We start from the raw sequence: 17,392 nt of genomic DNA on the forward strand, positions 1-17,392 counted from the left end.
ATAGGATTAAAATTGAAATTGAAGCTGGAAAATGAAGATGGATAATAACAAAAATAAGATGAAAATCGCTATTGAAACAGAAGAGGGAAGATGAATTATAGTGAGGAGATTAAAGCCGTTTATGGAGAATCAAGTAAATCGGATTGACAAGCGATTCAAGATGATTAATAGCTGAATTACATGGAGAAAGAGAATGGAATTATGTTAATAACTTTATGAAGGTGAAGGAATTAAACTTATAAAAAGATATTAGATTTTACCACTGTTATGAGAGTATAAAGAGAACAACTTCTAGTGGCGGTTGAAGGAATAAAGTAAATACAGATTAAGATAAAAATGAAGAAGTGGAATAGATTGATGAAAATGGGAGAGATGAGAATGGATGAAGCTAACGAACCATATGACAGAAAATGTGAATAAAACTACCAAATAGATGATGAAGCAACGGCCGGCGTTATAACAGTATCGTTTTCACTGAAATCGAAAGTGGTACACATGATCCCTGGAGGACATTTGGGATATTGTGCTCAGGCGCTAAAAAAAAAAAAAAAAAAAACACACACACGTGGTAGTTGAGTAATGACAGAGAATGAGTTGATAAAAAGGTCTGGATTTTTTTTTTCTTTTGAGAGAGAGAGACTGGAAAATTTTCTTCGCTAAGGGGAATGTAGATCAGATTACATCTTGGGAATACCAATACTAACTGGAATGGATTACAGGGAATGTATCTCAGATTACACCTTGAGAATACAAATGCTAACTGGAATGGAATGAAAATATGTAATACAGAGAGAGAGAGAGAGAATTGGACAAACTTCCTCAAAATACGTTTTATTTAACCCAAGAAACCCATTTTCAATTCAGCTGGTATGGAAATGATTTAAGCACACACACAGAGAGAGAGAGAGAGAGAGAGAGAGAGAGAGAGAGAGAGAGAGAGAGAGAGAGAGAGAAATGACTTGCAGAAGTAAAAGGTCAGTTTAGTAAGTAGGCAGACTAATCATATTTAAGAACATGGGATTAATAGACGGTTATACCTCTCAGCCTTGCGTTATGTGATTATGGTAATAGATACAGCGAGTCCAATTGTAAATGAAGCTTTGTCTGTAAATGCGGATTTTAATGGAATGTGCGTATTTCAAAAATTTTCGTAATAATCATAATCATTCCATTGATGGTAGATTCGGTTTATTTTATTAGAGATGGAGAAAGTACGTCATTATATTTGTTTGATCAAAAAAATGATAATCTTCGTTTAAAAATATTATGCTCTAAAAAGGGAAAAAATGTATTTTCACCATTATAAAAAGAAAGCCAAAGATATTAGAGTGAGTTGAAAATGATTGATGTCAAGGTCGCCACGGGAACGTGTCTTGTATGAAGGAGTTTAGAGCTGTATGAGAAATGTTAAAAGCTTTTGAAAAATATAATTACTTTGTCTCTTTTCAGTCATCAAGATTTTTATCGATTTTGTGATTATTTGAATAAAACGTGGAATGTCATGAATTGTAGAATGTATGAGGAATACGTATTGATGAATTTCAGTAATGTAAAACGAAATCTACTCGTCTCTTCCATTGCTTTAATTTTTAATATTAATTATATATGATTTTAAAGTCACTAAAAATTTCATATAACGAATCAAGTATTCAGTTGAAACGTTACTTATTAATTCTTTGAATTTAATTTCTTGCCTTTTTAATATATTACGGACATTGGAGGATAAGTCTTTGAATATTTATTTATCGTAGTTTTATATAATTATATGGTCACTGAAAAGAATGATTTATGACGAGTCAGTATCGCATTAAAATATGTATATTAATTATTTCAAGTTGATTTAATTTTATTCTATCATGGTATACATATTGGAGAGAAAGATCTTTGGTTTTCCGGATGATCTGAAAAGTTCTGTTTACGCAGATTATAACACGAATGGAGGAGAATTATATTGCATTATTTCTCACCAAATTAAATCCCCTTTACTTTGTTATATGATGAACTCTTGTTAATACAAGATCACTTGATATGATTCGTTTGTCACTTAATGCATCGTGAAATTGGCTCTTTTACATAATCATTTACATAATCATGCACTCCCGGGAGCAAATTCCTGAGATGTATGCTAGTATTGCACCAGCCTCGGTTTTTTTTTTTTTGCCATGCCCATAGGTTAGGTTAGGTTAGGGTCAGGTTGGGTTGGGTTAAGGTTAAGGTTAAGGCTAGGTTAGGTTAGATTAGATTAAGTTAGGTTGGCTTGGGTTGGGTTAAGTTAAGGTTAGGTTAGGTCAGGTTGGGCTGGGTTGAGTTGGGTTTGGTTAGGTTAGTCTAGGTTAAGGGTTGGTTAAGTTGGGTTAGGTTAGGTTAAGGGTTGGTTAAGTTAGGTTAGGTTGGTCTTGAATGAGTAATCTGGGTGTGGGAAACCTAATGAGATTATTTTCAAGAAAATTCTGTGGTTAGTTTTCAAGATAAGGCGTCCAGCTTTTTTCAAGGAAAGGTCCCAGTACTCGGTTACAACTCGGGAAAATGCCTCCCGGGATTATTTTCTCGCGCGGATAAATTTGGGTCTTTTGTCAGTGTATGCAGTTGACTTCACTGAATAGCCTAATTAACGGTTACGGCTCATGTAGGAACAAACATATTTAGGAGAATGTCGGAAACGTGTTGTGAAGAAACCTTTCAATACAATTATATATATATATATATATATATATATATATATATATATATATATATATATATATATATATATATATATATATATATATATATATATATATATATATATATATATAAACCCATGTACGAGACTTTGCGTCAATTAAAAAACTTTGCACCTCCGACAGAAGAGATTATGCATACATCAAATTTTAGGTAACGTGATATAAAAAATCGAACAAAACTAGGACATTATTAGATAACTGTAGATGAGCTCGTCTCTGTTGATGAATATGACAGATTGTGGATAAGTTAAAACCATTTGAAAATATATAACTGTAGATGATCCACTGCTTTTTGATGAATATGACAGATTGTAGATACGTTACAGCTTAATATTAGTAGATTATTCGCTTGACTATTATTATTATTATTATTATTATTATTATTATTATTATTATTATTATTATTATTATTATTATTATTATTATTATTAATTCAGTAGATGAAACCTATTCTTATGGAACAAGGCCACCAAAGGGCCCTTGACTTGAAATTCAACCTTCCAAAGAATATGGTGTTCATTAGGAAGACGTAAGAAGAGATAAAGGGAAATGCAGAAAGAATAGATCCCACTCACTTATTAAAAAAGGAAAAAAAAATTAATAAATAAAAAGAAATAGATAAAAATGTATTGAAATTCAAGGGGAATAGCATTAGGGTACCAACGCATTGCACCTTCGCTTGAACTTCTGAAGTCCCAAATGCGCGACATCCTCTGGGAGACTGTTCCACAGTCCAAAGGTGTGAGGGATAAAGGACCTCTGGAACTGAGAAGTTCGACAGCGTGGCACATTCTTCGGATATACCTTCCATTAAACCGTTGTTTTTAAGGTATAATTCTTATTTGACGTATAAAGGAGTGGCTTTATTTACACCTTATACGTACAAGAGCGAGGAAGGGATTATGGATTGCCTCCATTAAATAAACCATCGTGTTTTTTCTGGTCCTAAGCAGTGGAGTAGGTACCTAAGGTTAATCGACTGTGGTGGGGCATAGCCTGAATGGAGAAGGTCATGAGGCGAACATCCTCATCCCAAAGGACGTTTGGGACCACCTGCTCTAAAGGAAACAAGCTCCCGTGTTATATATATATATATATATATATATATATATATATATATATATATATATATATATATATATATATATATATTTTGTGTGTGTATTATATATATGTATATATAATATATGTGTTATGTATGTGTCTTTGTTTGTATATACGTATATATATTTGAATAATGTGTATATATATGTATGTGTATGTCATAATCTTCGGTATTTTTAACGTTTGAAACAAGACTTAGATATTGCTGATTATGAATTTTATGAATTTTTTAAGTCAATCTTTATTCACAAATGAAGGAATTGTATATGCCTTTGGCCTTGTTGGACCCTTCTTGGTGTGACGCCAGATCAAAATACAGATAAACAACTAAATTTCCGCTCACGTAGCCTGTAAGAGCTGCACGAATGTTAGCAGCAAAGTGAAAGCATTTTGTCTTAATTGTTCCCTCACTTAACTCAGTTACATTTTCCCCCCGAGTACGTCACAAGATGAAAGCCATTTGTTTTAATATGACAGCAATTGGTGTCTTATGTTTCCTTTGTGTAAAATGACTTTGTAAAACGTTGCCTTCCCAAATGGAATGAAGTGTAAACTACATTTATTTATGTATTTTTTGCGCCGTTATTTTATAAATGAAAGGAAGGGTTCGTTTTGTAGTGACCGAAATAGGAGTAGCATGAATGGCAGAATATTTGAAACGTGAAAACGATGTTGCAATGTTATTTCCTTCATCTTTTGCTAGCGGATGTGACTGATATATTCAAAGATTTTATTTTTCAATTTTGCAATATATTTCAGTATATTTTCGTTTTTTCGTTTGTTTGTCTAAATGAATGTCATTTATCTTTTTCGTAATTCTATACCTTTGATATATTTTTCTTTCTGTGGTTAATTGAATTGAATTGAATACAGAATTTAGGTCAAAGGCCAAGCACTGGGACCTATGAGGTCACTCAGCGCTGAAACGGAAATTGACAGTAAAAGGTTGGAAAGGTGTAACAGGAGGAAAACCTCAAAGCAGTTGCACTATGAATCAATTGTTAGGAGAGGGTGGAAAGTAAGATGGAAGAAAGAGAATATGAAAAGAAGTACAGTAAAAGGAACGAAAGGGTTTACAGCTAGGGGGGCCGAAGGCACGCTGTAAAGAACCTTAAGTAATGCGTACAGTGCACCGCCCTACGGGGTTCTGTGTTAAGAAAGCACATTGTTTTCTTGTAAAGCTGTTTTTTTTTTATAGACCTCGATACATAAGCGACGAATAATGAAATAATTAGATTTTATTATTAGAGGAGTTGAGTTTTAGCAAGTGGATGCTCCAGTAAAAATTTTGGATGAACGTGGTTGATTGATTGATTTTAGTTTTCTGTAAAAGAAAAATATTGTGCCGGCTTTGTCTGTCCGTCATCACCTTTTCTGTCCGCCCTCATATCTTAAAACCTACTGAGGCTAGAGGGCTACAAATTGGCATGTTGATTATCCACCCTCCAATCATCAAACATACCAAATTGCAGCCCTCTAGCCGCAGTAGTTTTTTATTTTATTTAAGGTTAAAATTAGCCATAATCGCTCTTCTGGCAACGAATATAGTATAGGCCACCACCAGGCCGTGGTTAAAATTTCATGGGGAGCGGCTCATACAGCATTATACCGAGACTACCAAAAGATAGATCTGTTTTCAGTGGCCTTGATTGTATGCTGTACGGAAAACTCGATTGTGCCGAAGAAACTTGGGCACATTTTTTACTTGTTTGTTATAATGGAGGCCAGGCAACGTATTCTCGGTATAATGCTGTATGAGCCGCGGCCCATGAAATTTTAAGCATGGCCCGGTTATATTTAGTAGATCTAGTTAAAAAGTTGAATAAATGAATAAGAAAAATATAAAATAAAAAAGCATTTAAGTCCGAGTAATTACCCGAATTATATCAGAGAAAACATTGTACCTTTTACCCATCATTTGAAGACATCATTACTTGAGAATGAAAGTAAACAAAAATGAAAAAAATATGTTTAAATTAATAAGACATGACTAAAGGAAAATAACACTTGGATAGTTCGCAACTGATAATTTAAAACCAAACCCTGAAAAAAATTGAGAAAAGAGAATTAGGAGGCGTGACATTGCATTAAAATCCTACCTCCCCTACCCTTCCCCCTCCTTACTCCATCTCCCTTCCCTTCCCCCTTCACTACCACCTTCCCCCTCCCCATCACGGTCACACCACTCCAGGTGCCGGAACAGATTGCATGGAAAGGAGTCAGATCGACATTGTTTAAAGTCACCTGGGCGTTTCTTTTTATCTCTGCAACATCCCCACCCCCATACCCCTACCCCAACCCCTGCACTCGTTCCTCCCCATTCCTCAGCCCATGCTACTTCCTATTCCCCCTCCTCCAAGTAGCCTGTTTATTATTCCTTCTTAACTCGTATTTCCTTCAGTACCTCATTTCATCCCTTCCTTTTCCGGTAGTCTCTGTAGCATCTTCCTTTTCTTTACCATTCCCCCTTGTTTCTTATTCCCTCCTTATTCCTTATTCTATGTTAGAATTTCCCTTCGTCAGAATTTACCTCTCATTATATCAAACCTCTTTTTCTATCACATCACCTCCTTCATTGGCCCACCCCCGTCCCTTTTTTTGTCTTGAAGTCAAATCACTCTGTCCATCACATCACCTCCATTGGCCAACTTCCATTCCTTTTTATTACCTCCCCCTGTCCCACCCCCATCCCTCCTGTAGATATTTCCATCCTTTCCCACTCCTCTTCATTATCTGAAATTCCCTCCTACTGTTTGTTCACTCAGTCACAAACACACGGAATTGCCTTCATCCTATTATTATCTCCCACTGTCCCATCTCCACCGTTTTAGGTATTTCCATCCTCTCCCACTCCTTATCCACTATTTGGAATCCCCTTCTCCTGTTTGTTCACTCGGTCACAAACACATGGAACTGTCTCCTCGGCTGCATATCAGCCACGGCTAATTAACCCGCTCAACGTACTGAAAAAGAAGCTAGACAAGTCCTGAATATCATCATCCCAGATGAACCGAGATTCGGTGGTGCTACTGGTCGCCCAGTTTACATGTTGAAGTCGTAACCTTCAAATGTCTTCATGCTTCCTCGGACGCGTTTAATTAATGCATAGCCTTGGGTGGTTTAGGTGATGGTCAGACGACAGTTAGGACTCCAAGTTATGTTAAGTCTTTAGTATGTTGGATTTACTTGTGATGGACTTATGAGGTGATTTAATAGAATCAGTCTTGATTGTACGTAAACACTATCCCATATATATATATATATATATATATATATATATATATATATATATATATATATATATATATATATATATATATATATATATGTGTGTGTGTGTGTGTGTGTGTGTGTGTGTAAATGGATATATTATCATTGAAGCTTCTTGCTCTCTTGCTCCAGTGGAAAATGACAAACCTTGGACGTCTCCCAGTGCTTTTGTTTTCCCCGATTCCTGCAGTCTTTTGACCTTCACGACCCGGGGTTGTCTCTGTCTTCGAGGTGACGGGCCACTTTTATTCCATTAATTTCTCTGGTTTTCAAAAAGCTCTGACTGTGGATGGAAAGTATAAGAAATGAGTGAGAGTATATTGTTGGGCTGTTCATTTATTGATTCCGTTAAGAACCTGTAGACCTGGCTACTTAACCTAGGACTGATAAAAAGCTGTCTGTTGCCAGATGCGAATCCGCAATACAGTCTAAAATAACTGGTGGTTTCCTGTCACAGTCACAAGGTATTCATGGAAAACCTTCGGTTACTTTTTAAGTCAGGCGCAAACTATGAAAAGTATTCATTAGCAAGGCCGAAGTGATTAGTTACCGGATGTGAAGGTGCATTGCCGGAAAAAAAATCCAAGAGATTGACATTTGGTCCAAAGATGATTTTGAGAGAGAAATTTGTAGTAATATGCCTGTTAATTTTTAGGTGATTTATGTGTTAACACAGACAGACGTACTAGAAGTCAAGAAGGTGGTTTATAATTAATTAATCTAATAAAAGAATCCTTTGCGTAATGATATGGCGATATTGATGCTGATACGCTCTTAACAATTGTATTTTTCCTCAGACATTCAAATAAACTTGTACGCTAGAAACGTGAATGCATGTGTGTGTGTGAAGATTCTGAATGCTACTTTGGGTAGTTAATAAAAAGAGTATGTCATGAAAAGAATGATGTACATAATCTCACTCTTTGTATCTTGATCTACATCCAGTCTCATTATATATATATATATATATATATATATATATATATATATATATATATATATATATATATATATATATATATATATATATATATATATCTAGTGGCATTCTTGGGGATGTTGCCCCTTTCTCCTGCGCTGAAATTTCATCAGAGGAAAATGTAATATTCTTTTTTGAAGCTCAGAAATTGTTTTATGGCTTTGCATGCCAAGTGGCCGAGAGGGGTTTTTGGAGGGTGGGGGAGTTGTAATGTTTTTCGTGTTCACATGCACCACTTAATTTTTCCAGAAGTGCATTGGATTGCGGAGAATTCATTTCTGAAGTATGGATGGTAAAAGAAGAGTTAATTGGATCTCTCTCTCTCTCTCTCTCTCTCTCTCTCTCTCTCTCTCTCTCTCTGGTGATCAGATCACAGACTGAGAACCCAGAGTTCGATTCCTGACCTGGACGAGGAAGGACGAACGGACGAGTTATTTAAAATTCAATGTGCATCTGTTGACGTAGGTAGTGAATTAGGTACATACCTGTTAATCGACTGTTTGGGTCTTAGCCATATCAAAACGGGAGATGAAAATATTCTTTGTATATGTAAACTATCAAAACGGGAGATGAAAATATGTATAAGAATCTCTCTCTCTCTCTCTCTCTCTCTCTCTCTCTCTCTCTCTCTCTCTCTCTCTCTCTCTCTCTCTCTCTCTCTCTCTCTCTTTGCGTTCACAATATAGCTTTCGTAAAATGGAATGTCCTTGCTCTGACAGCAGTTGTCAGCTGGACTTTGGCTTGAAACCCATATTGTAATAGAGTGGCTGGTAGTGGGGAGGACTGTCGTCATCGCTCATTGTTTCTGTCAGCGTGTCTGCCACGCTTACCTTGTCTTCGCAACTCTTCCTGCTACTGCACGGTCGAAGGGATCCCACTCAAACATGGCACAAAGGTAGACCATCATGCATGGATGTGCATGAAGGAAAATCGTCCGTCTTGTTTGTCTGCGCACACCTTGAAGAACCTTGGTTATTATTAATTTGGGAACTTCAAGGGATGTAGTCTTCATATTTGCCATGCATCCCCCGTTGCCGAAAACCCTTTCAGATCACATCGGCATTAGTGAATTAGCGACCTTGACCTTGATGCTGACATTTGTTACAGTGAAATGTAGGTCATCTGGGTATTTGTGTTACACCAACATATCTTCCTCATTGGATGGGTTGGTATCGTTCTCGGCTAGCACTCTGCTGGGCCCACGTTCGATTCTCCTACCGGCCAATGAAGAATTAGAGAAATTTATTTCTCGTTGTAATGTGGTTCGGATTCCACAATTAGCTGTAGGTCCCGTTGCTAGGTAACCAGTTGGTTCTTAGCCACGTAAAAGAAATCTAATAATTCGGGCCAGCCCTCTCTAGGAGAGCTGTTAATCAGCTCAGTGGTCTGGTTGAACTAAAGTATACTTAGCTTTTACACCATCATATACCTGGAAAAAATTGTTTATGTTATTTATTTACTTTCTGTGAGAAGCATATTGACGTTTTCCTTACCGTTTCATCAGTCTTAATGCTCTTTGAGACGATTTGGTCGGGGGGTTGGTAGGAACATGTATTGTTTTAGCAATGCTCTGAGAATGCATGTTATTTTTATTATTTTTCTTCTTATTATTTACATTTCAAGCATTGTTCGCGGAGAGAGAGAGAGAGAGAGAGAGAGAGAGAGAGAGAGAGAGAGAGAGAGAGAGAGAAAATTTGGTTTTAGGATATTTTTTTGTATACTTCCTCTACTGTCTTTTTCTTACACAGATGTTTTTCTTTCGTTCTTTTTCAGAAGGTGTTCCGTCACACCTGAGAAAAAAAAAAAAACTCGTCCTGTCATCTTAGCGGATAACTTTATGCTTGTCAAAAAATCGCTTAGTGAAAGTGAATACTTTTACCGTGAATAATTTCTTCGGATCAGTAACTACGTATACATACTACACTGACCCGCGAGTGTCCATATTTACTTGACGTATTTTGTATTAACACGTTGAAGGACAGAAAAGAATTGTGGATTTTATTGTGAAGAGAGGAAAATATTACCTTCTTTTCTATTTTTTTTACATCTTTCAGCAAATAAACACCTATTCATCATACCTACCCAGTTTCGTTAATCGGTTATTTAGTTTCTCTTAAAATGTATACAGAAAAATGTGCTTGTTCGTTGTATTTATTTGTATTGAATAACCTCCTTAAAAAGTGAAAGTTCGTGCCTCCTTAAATCATTTATAAATATTTTTCTAATGCGTCTGTCAGAAAAAATGCATAACAACAGCAGCATAAATAATAGTAATAACAATTGCAGTGAAAATATCACATTCGCATTTTAATAACCGACTAATATATTCAGTGTTAATCCACTTTTTTCGGGTGAATGTATATTTTCGATTGGTTTCAAAATTTACGAACTTCCACTCTGAAACGGAAGGTTATTCGACAGGCTTAAGAACAACGAAGAAATGTATATTTTCTGTACGTATTTTAAGAGAAACTGGATAAATACATATATAAGAATGCAAGAACATGATAATTATTTGAAAAAAAAAAGAAATATCCTAAGAAATTGGCTTAGTAATATGATCTTCTTCAACTTGCAAGGCAAACACGGCAATCCCCCAGTCAGTCAGTAATTGAAAAAGTCCTCCTTCACCCGGATGCAGCGAAAACCGATGCCATTTCCGCTCTCTCTCTCTCTCTCTCTCTCTCTCTCTCTCTCTCTCTCCAGGTAATTTCAAGGCCGCTCGGACGGGTAAACATATTTATCCAAGAATTTTCATGCTTGGTTATGGACGGTAACAGCCTTTTGAACGTCTCGTAGTTAACGAAGTGGAAGACTTTCTCCCGTCCATATCACGGGGTGGCGCTCTCTGTCAGTCACTGGGGCGACGGCAGCCATATGGAGTGGGAGAAGGGAAGAAGAAGAAGAAGAAGGAGGAGATAGAGATATGGAGTTGGGAAAGCGAAGTAGGAGTGTGAATGGATGACATGAGACAGCGAAGTTAAAACCAGGCAGTGGGTTTTCTCTCTCTCTCTCTCTCTCTCTCTCTCTCTCTCTCTCTCTCTCTCTCTCTCTCTCTGAGTCTCTCTGATATATCTCTCTCTCTCTCTCTCTCTCTCTCTCTCTCTCTCTCTCTCTCTTTGAGCGAAGTTGATTTTGAGATCTCGTCTCTTAACTGTAATTCTGTATCTCTCTCTCTCTCTCTCTCTCTCTCTCTCTTTGAGCTCTCTCTTGATTTCTCTCTCTCTCTCTCTGACTGAAATTTGAGATCTCTCTCTCTTAACTGTAATTCGTATCTCTCTCTCTCTCTCTCTCTCTCTCTCTCTGAGTGAAGTTGACTTTGAGATCTCGTCTCTTAACTGTAATTCGTATCTCTCTCTCTCTCTCTCTCTCTCTCTCTCTCTCTCTCTCTCTCTCTCTCTCTCTCTCTCTGAAAAGTTTGTTCGGAGTTATCTCGTCTCTTAACTGTAATTCGAATCTTTCTCTCTCTCTTTTTAGTTTATATTATTTATTTACGGGGCCGATGACCATAGTCGTCGCAGCGCCAAGTTGCATAGGACTCAATCACTCCAACAATATTTCTTGTCCATGTGGCGCTGTGGTAATGCTCCTGACTCACAAACTGAGGAATCTAAGGTTTGTAAACAGCAGAGAGAGAGAGAGAGAGAGAGAAAAAATAATTGATTTGAATGATCAGTACTCGGTTAAAACGTGTATCGTATGAAAATAACTAAATCGTGGAGAGTTAGGAGGAGGTAATCCTTTACCCAGCACAGACGAAAACAGAATCGCGAGATTCTGTTTCAGAGGAGCGCATCGACCATATAATATGACTCACGTATGTTTTAGGAAGAGAGGAGGCGACGTAAACATTATTGCAGATGTGTCTCTTGTCTATTTTTCCTTATTTATGGGATGGAATCCGAAGGACGCAGGTAGATTAAATTAGGAAGAAAATTTCGAGAAAAGTTTGTTTGGTTGGTCTTTCGTGAAAACTGTTTATGTGGGAGAAGGGAGATGAAAGTGGCGTTCATAAATTGGAAGACTTAGAGTGTATTTTCATTTAAGAGTTTCGAGACGTTTCGTCCTTCACTCTGTTTCTGTGGAAATATACACAAGTTTTGTAAGTTTTGGTCTTTTCAGTATTCTATAAAAGAAGACTATTGTGCCGGCTTTGTCTGTCCGTCCGCACTTTGTTCTGGCCGCCCTCAGGTCTTAAAAACTACTGAGGCTACAAGTCTGCAAATTACGTTGATCAGCCACCCTCCAGTCGTCAAACATACCAAACCGCAGCCCTCTAGCCTCGGTAGTTTTTATTTTATTTAAGGTTAAAGTTTGCCATAATCCTGCTTCTGGCAACGATATAGGATAGGCCACCACCACGCTGTGGTTAAAGTTTCATGGGCCGCGGCTCATATAGCATTATGCCGAGACCACCGAAAGCTAGAGCTACTGTATTTTCCGTGGCCTTGATTATACGCAGTAACGGCTGTACAGGAAATTCGATTGCGCCGAAGAAACTTCGGTGCCTTTTTTACTTGTTTATTTTTTTTTTTTATCTTCGTTGTATGTTAGCTGCGATTTTGGTGAAGTGACGTCCCCTCGTTGTTAAAAAGAGACACCCTCTCTTTAGATATAGAAACATCACCTTGTCAGCTTTGAAGAGAAAATAACACAGCGGCTAAGAGTATAAGAAACAGCTACTCGTTCGCTATAAAGAGACCCTCGTCCGTGATAGCTTTCCTCGTCGGCTGTGAAGAGACAGCCCCTTGTCAGCCAACGAAAGGACATCTTTTAGATATAAAGGCCCATTCCATTGTCAGCTAAAAAGAGACTTCCGTTGTCAACAATTAAAGACATCCCACATGAGCTAAAAGAAAAAGACATACCCTTGACATAGGCCATGCTTTCGTTACCTATAAAGAGACGTCTCTCGTCAGTGGAAAGAGACATTCCTTGTCAGCCAAAGATATATTCTCTTAGTTACAAAGAGATGTCCTTGTCAGCGAAGAAGAGACACTCCGTCACATACAAAAGGATTAAATTTGACATCTCTCGTCAGGTGTTAAGAGACATCCCTCTGTCAGTTAAAAAAGGGACATCTGCTCTTCAGCTAAGCAAAGATATCTCCCTTTGTCAGCTATTAAGAGAAATCCGGTGTCAGCTAAAAATGCACATACCCTCGTCAGCTGCAAAAGATACATCCCTCGTTAGTAAAGAGAGACATCTCTCGTCCTACCCTCGTCAGCTGAAAAGAGAGATTCCTCGTCAGCTGAAAAACAGATACCATCTAGTCAGCCCTCGTCAGCTAAAAGGACGTATTCTCGTCTAGTCAGCCCTCCAGCTAAAAGAAGAATCTCTCAGCTACTGAAATATGAGACACTGAGGCATTCTTCATCTGCTAAACAGAAACAAACCCTTGTCAGATCAGAAATGATATCCCGCGACAGTCGAATCCCGTAGGGGGGTAGTGCCGTCAGTGCACCTCACGCGGTGCACTGTAGGCATTACTTAAGGTTCTTTGCAGCGTCCCTTCTTTAGGCCCCTAGCTGCAACCCCTTTCATTCCTTTTACTGTGCCTCCATTCATATTCTCTCTCTTCCATCTTGCTATCCACCCATCCCTAATACTTGTTTCATAGTGCAACTGCTTTGAGGTTTTCCGCCTGTTACACCTTTCAAGCCTCTGTACTCTCAATTTCCTTTTCAGCGCTGAATGGCCTCATAGGTCCCAGTGCTTAGCCTTTGGCCTAAATTCTATGTTCCATCTATAACCTTCGTCAGTCGAAAAGTCACACCTCTTTCATAGCATCGAATGTTAGGCATCAGGAAAATTCTTCCATTACTGCTAGAATTTATTACACTAACCTTAGGCGCATGAAGATGTCTCGTTTGCTTTGTCAATAAGTACTACATTTAGTTGCAATAAGATTTTGGTGAATCAGTCTTTGATTTTTTCTTTCAATTAATATATTATTTACGCTTCATAGTACATTTCTAACCTTAATATAAATTTTGTATGGTTCCAGGTAACAGCTCAGATTCTAAGCGTTTTCAAGTCTTCCGGAGGCGCACGGCATTCTCCTAAAGAACAGGTAAGTACCTGTATCCATGGCTAGGTATATATATATATATATATATATATATATATATATATATATATATATATATATATATATATATATATATATATATATATATATATATATATATATATTTGCATTCATTCTTTATATTCATATATGTTCATTCAGCTTTATATTCTTACGCGAACTGTTGAGTTTTAAGTAAGTTTGTTCGACATGGTTATTAATGACTTTGTACGTAAAACCTAACTTTCATTCACAACTGCAATTAAGGAACATAGAGAAAATCATTCTTTACGAGAGAGAGAGAGAGAGTGAGAGATCAAGTGCGTAAAATCTCTCCCCCCCCCAAAAAAAAATCCTTTAATAAAACAGTGAGGATTGAATATGTTTTTATTAAGAAAATCATTTACTGAAAGATAACGAAAAGATGTTTTCTGAAGAAGTCTTTCCAAAGAGAGAAACTGGAATTCGTTTTCCAATAAAATTATTTCCTGAAAGATTAGAGCACTCGAAAAAAAATTTATTTCTGCAGGAAGCGATTCCAAAGAGATGTGAAATTTATTTTCTAATGAGATTAATTCCATGAAATAGGGAGTGAAAGATTAGTTTTCGAAGAAATCCTCCAACAGAGAGAGAGAGAGAGAGAGAGAGAGAGAGAGAGAGAGAGAGAGAGAGAGAGAGAGAGAGATTCAGTGATCCATATCAGGATTCAATTTGGTGCCTACCAGCTGTAATACCAAGTTCGCCTTTTCGATCGGTCCGCAGTCATCCGTTGGAAACGGCTCATTTCCTCCCCTCGCCGCCCGAAAAATGATATAACTTTTCGTTCGATGTCCATTTTTCCCCTCCTCCTCCTCCTCCTCCTCCTCCTCCTCCTCCTCCTCCTCCTCCTCCTCCTCCTCCTCCTCCTCCTCCTCCTCCTCCATGTTATATTCTTTTAATTTTGTGTTTTTTTTTTTTTTTGTCGCAGAAACCATCTGGTGTGATATCAGCTCTTGTTACGGAATTTTCCAAAAATTACTTTTATCCATATGTTTGGTTTTCGGTAAATATTTTTATTTACTGTATTGATCAAATGTTCTACAGCCTTATATTGATATTATATTAATAACAGTTGGATAAGAAAAGAAAATTATTGCTTGATAAAGACCTAAGTCATTCAGAATCCCAAGTTTTACTTTTTTAAAACCTTGCATTAATGTTTTATAAAGTGACTATTATTAAACAGAAGCATTTCCAACCGATAACAGGTAAAGTCAATATAAATTCAGGGTTTTACTTTTCGTAATCATTTCAGTTATATAGAAATTTAAAATTGTTATAAATTCGTAATCATTTTTTAAAGTATTAAACAATTTAAAGCTTCCTCAGATACCTCAATAAATTCAAAATTACTTGACCATTCAGCCAGATAAACAGAGCCTTCTCTTTTAAAATAAAGTCTAAAAATAACCTCAAATGCAAGTTTGACATTTTCAGATTTCTTACTCATTTCATTCTTGTAAAGAAACACTTCTTTTTCTAATGGCCGAAGGTAACCGTGAGCTCAAGGTTTTATTTTTCAATTTTCAGAATGATTTAACAATAATTAAAGAATTTAATAAAATGTCAAATGAGATTATATTAGTCGTACAGCAGTTTAATATTTTACTTATGTAACAGTTTCAAAATCTTCTATTACAGTTTAGCAAATTTCAAAACTTTAAAATTTTATACATGTCTGTCAAATCATGTAGATAAAAAAAAACATTAAAAAACCACTTCCTTTAACAAGTTTTTACTATTTTAACAACTTTGCTAGTTTCAAACTTGCCTTCTGTACAGTTAAATGAATTTCAAAATTCTTCTATTACATTTCAATAAATTTCATATTTTTTTTAAAATATACTAGTCGGTCCATTCACGTAGATTAATTAAAAACATTAAAAAACCAATTTTCTTAATCTGATAGTTTCAAACTTTCCTTCAGTACCAATTAAATGAATTTCAAAATTTCTTTTATAATTTTATACTAGTCTGTCCATTGATGTAGATTAAAAAAAAATTGACAAACCTCTCTTCCTAATCTAATAGTTTCAAACTTTCCTTTAATACCGATTTAATAAATTTCAAAATTTCTTTTATAATTTTATAGTAGTCTGTCCATTGATGTAGATAAAAAAAAACGCTGACAAACCTCTCTTCCTAATCTAATAGTTTCAAACTTTCCTTTAATACCGATTTAATAAATTTCAAAATTTCTTTTATAGTTTTATACTAGTCCGCCCATTCACATAGATTAAAAAAATACATTGCCAAACCTCTCTTCCTAATTTAATAGTTTCAAACTTTCCTTTAATACCGATTTAATAAATTTCAAAATTTCTTTTATAATTTTATACTAGTCCGTCCATTCACATAGATTAAAAAAATACATTGAAAACGCCTCACTTCCTTTTCAAGACGCTAAAAATACCCCACAACCACTTGTCCCTTGATTGAAAATCCTTGTCGGATTGATTCAAAGGTTCAGTGTCTCTTCGAGAGTTATGGGCGGCTCTCTCGTGAAGGAGGCTGAGTCTGTGGCTGCTGTGATGGCCCTAGAGACAACCCCTTCTTCTTCTTCTTCTTTTTTTTTTTCCTCCCCTGGGAGCGTCTGTGGTGGTGGAAGTTGGTGGTGGTTTCTTTTTACTTGTTTGTTTGTGTATGTATGAGAGAGAGAGAGAGAGAGAGAGAGAGAGAGAGAGAGAGAGAGAGAGAGAGAGAGAGAGAGTAGAGGGGCTGTTAGGGAGAAAAAGAGGGAAAGAGACAGGGAGGGTTGGAGAGAGAGAGAGAGAGAGAGAGAGAGAGGGTGTTAGGGAGAGAGAGAGAGAGAGAGAGAGAGAGAGAGAGAGAGAGAGAGAGGGACTGTTAGGGAGAAAAAGAGGGGGAAAGAGACAGGGAGGGTTGGAGACACAGAGAGAGAGAGATTAAGGAGTGAGAGAGAGAGAGAGCGTAGAGGGGCTGTTAGGGAGAAAAAGAGGGAAGTGACAGGGAGGGTTGGAGACAGAGAGAGAGAGAGAGAGAGAGAGAGTGAGTGAGAGAGAGAGTAGAGGGGTGTTAGGGAGAAGTTTGGAAAGTAGAGAGAGAGAGAGAGAGAGAGAGAGAGAGAGAGAGAGAGAGAGAGAGAGTAGAGGGGTGTTAGGGTGGAGAAAGTGGGATAAGAGAGAGAGAGAGAGAGAGAGAGAGAGAGAGAGAGAGGGATTAAGGGGTATGAGTGAGTGACATTAA

At 36.9% G+C, this 17,392-nt stretch overlaps 1 protein-coding gene across 1 annotated transcript in view; it reads left to right on the plus strand.

Moving 5' to 3' along the window:
* LOC136830711 (terminal nucleotidyltransferase 5C) overlaps nt 1-17,392 on the plus strand; it is an 826,400-nt gene that overhangs the window by 173,565 nt on the left and 635,443 nt on the right. Inside the window, exon 3 of the mRNA XM_067090497.1 lies at nt 14,084-14,149. The gene's annotated coding sequence lies outside the window, so the exon portion shown is untranslated. The remainder of the gene's footprint in view (nt 1-14,083; nt 14,150-17,392) is intronic.

Source organism: Macrobrachium rosenbergii, chromosome 47 (genome assembly GCF_040412425.1).
Source record: "Macrobrachium rosenbergii isolate ZJJX-2024 chromosome 47, ASM4041242v1, whole genome shotgun sequence".
In the NCBI taxonomy this organism is placed as follows: domain Eukaryota; kingdom Metazoa; phylum Arthropoda; class Malacostraca; order Decapoda; family Palaemonidae; genus Macrobrachium; species Macrobrachium rosenbergii.